General features: G+C 43.7%; 1 non-coding gene across 1 annotated transcript; it reads right to left on the bottom strand.

The window, feature by feature from the left end:
- Positions 1-456: 456 nt before the first annotated feature.
- On the bottom strand, positions 457-519 carry LOC120098343 (U7 small nuclear RNA). Its single transcript, XR_005496533.1, has one exon. It is a non-coding gene; the product is annotated as a U7 small nuclear RNA (small nuclear RNA).
- Positions 520-2,816: the final 2,297 nt, after the last annotated feature.

Consider the following 2,816-nt stretch of genomic DNA (forward strand, 5'->3'; position numbering starts at 1 on the left):
GCTTCCCAGGCAAGCGCTCTACCACTGAGCTAAATTCCCAACCCCAAACCTTTATTTTCTAAGTTGCCTTGGTCCTAGTGTCTCTTTACAGCCTGGAAAAGTGGCTACAATAGATGGTGTCTTTGAAATCTTGTGCCTTTTTTTTCCTTCTCAGGACATTTTATACATATGTATCTGGAATTACTAACTGAAACTTGCTTTTAACTATGTTATTTTTAAATGTTCATCAAAAACAAGTGCAGAGACGATTGTTATGGAAGTCTGAAACCACTTCAAACAATGAGAAGTAACAACAGTGCAACAGTGACTGCCAAGGGCCAGCCTCAGCTCCGGAGAGGATCCTGAGGAAGGGGTGTTTGGGAGCGGTGGAAGAACAACTCCAAGTCAATGGTGGGGTACAAGCTGATAGCTCTGTAGTATGTGGGATAGCTCTCTAGACACCTCTCTAGGTAGCTCATGGGTTTTCTGACTTTGGTCAGAAAACCTGCTAGACAAAATTCTGAAAGTGCTGTGTTAGCTCTTCCCAGCCCAGTCTTTTATTTGCCTATCAATCCAGTCATTTACCCCAGGTTCCCTCTTGATATCTCACAAATCAGCATTTTATGACCTTAGCTACCTTGATTCTTAGAAAAAGACAGCAAGTACATTTCTATTTTATCATAGCAAGTCCTCTGTGGTCCGCTGGGCACAGTGTGTGTGGGTGCCAAATCTAGACACAGAGCCCATTTTTCTGTGAGAAAAATAGCTTTTGTTTTCCAACTCCTTCACTGCCTAAGCCTGGCTGTCCTGGAACTCCCTCTGTAGACGGACCTTGAACTCAGAAGTCTGCCTGGGTCAAGGTGTTTTGTCACAGCAACAGAGAAGTGACTAACACATGTCATCTTTTAAAAAATCTTTTAAAAATAGGAACAAGAGGGTTTAAATGGCCAATGCTGCGTTAGGCACTTGAACTAGGAGGTGAGAAGAAAAATGCGCTGCTCATTTCACATTGTGGCCAGCTCTCCTGTCTGCCCTTTCTTGCAAAACAGGAGTGGGGACGGAAGAAAGGAGTGACTCAATGGTACCAAAACCATCGTTGTTAACTTGCTTGACCTTGTAAAACCTGTGACAGCGGTCAGTCCAGTTTCAGCATTGTGATGTCAGCACTGACCACCATAGTAAGGACTGATCAAGTGAGGCTCAGAGACATGACAGGTGTCCCCAGTAAGGGCAAGTGGATTGGCAGTGGGTTCTTCCACCAGGATGTGCCAAAGTGACCTCCACATCAAACAGAGGAATTTCTTCTTCCTTTGCGGACAGTGTGATAAAATGAAGATCTGTCTGCCGTCAGCAGTCTGACTTTGGAAAGGTGCCCATGAGACCACTGCTTACCACAAAACAATATATATCCTAATCCTCCTTTCGTGGGACTTTGATTTTATGGGCTGCCTTTGACGGGAGATTTTAGGGGTCTGGGGAGATTAAGGCATAAGCAGAGACCTTACCACCATTTCTGTGTCTTCCCAGTCTGCTGTCCCGTGATAGGGCCCCTGTGGCTGGGCTGATGGCTGATGACTGATGAAACCTGCAGCTCACCTCCCCTGGCACCAAGGGAGCATATGGTGTCAGGGTCAATATTTACCTTCACTTAATGCATGTGGGGCTTTGGTCTGTCTGTTTATTTATTCAACAGGTAATTAGGCTTCACAGAGCAAAATCCCTTTGTTCTCAGCTTGGGTTCCTGAGCATCAGAACTGCGGAAAGCAGCAGCTCGAAGACAAGCCTGTCCAAGCCTGGGTGTATGGGGCGTGCCAGCAGCAGCTGCTCTGATGCAAGGAAAAGGGGGTGCACCCACAGGGGTGGACGTGTAAGTGCAGAGACTAGACTGCCATTGTTACACACAACATGGTAACTAAGACAGTGTGTATTTGAGTACACTTTATTAAATAAAGCGTAGGCATGATTTTAAAAATACTGAACCATGTTCTCTTTAGTTTTGGCATACATTCTGCCAATGTGGATTTATTTTTATATTTTTTGATTTTTTTGTGTGAACAGAAATTATTCAGGAATTCTTAAAAGTGAGTGAGTGCCGAAGTTAAAAAAAGAAAAAGAAAAATCAAGGGTTTTCTTGAGCTTTTAGTAACTATACAAATCTTAGCCTTATCTCAAAAATGAACAACTTTAATATCACTTTAAAGGAAACTTTGATCAAATTAATAATCTTGTTTTGAACTGTGTCTATATGACTTATTTCCTTTTTGAGTGATTTATCTAAAAAGCACACAATTATCACATGATTGAGTATATGTAACTTTTACTTGCTCTTTTAAAAGTTAACCTCCAGGGGTTGGGGATTTAGCTCAGTAGTAGAGCGCTTGCCTAGCAAGCGCAAGGCCTTGGGTTCGGTCCCCAGCTCCAAAAAAAAGAAAAGGAAAAAAGAAAGTTAACCTCCGGCTGGGTGTTAGAGGACATATTCGCAATCCCACCCAACCCTGAAGAGGCTGAGACCGGCCTGGGCTACATATAAGATTGTCACACAAAGGGGGGAAATGTGACTGTGGATCAGTGAGAGGACACTTGTCTAGCACGTGCAAAGTTCATTGGTTTAGCTATTGCAAAAAAAAAATACTTCCTAAGAATAAAAAGTTATTTTTGTACAGAAACATCAAACAGGACTGGAGGAAGGAGTAAGCAGTAAGAGGTCGGGATGCTCTTCCCGAGGCCCTGAGGCCAAGGCCTAGCACCCTCCTAGAAGTTAACAGTCACCTGCAGCTCTAACTCCAGACTCTGTGACGCTGTCTTCTGAGGCACGCAGTACGTGTTCCTGTGCAGTA

The sequence above is a fragment of the Rattus norvegicus genome, chromosome 18 (genome assembly GCF_036323735.1).
Source record: "Rattus norvegicus strain BN/NHsdMcwi chromosome 18, GRCr8, whole genome shotgun sequence".
Classification (NCBI taxonomy): domain Eukaryota; kingdom Metazoa; phylum Chordata; class Mammalia; order Rodentia; family Muridae; genus Rattus; species Rattus norvegicus.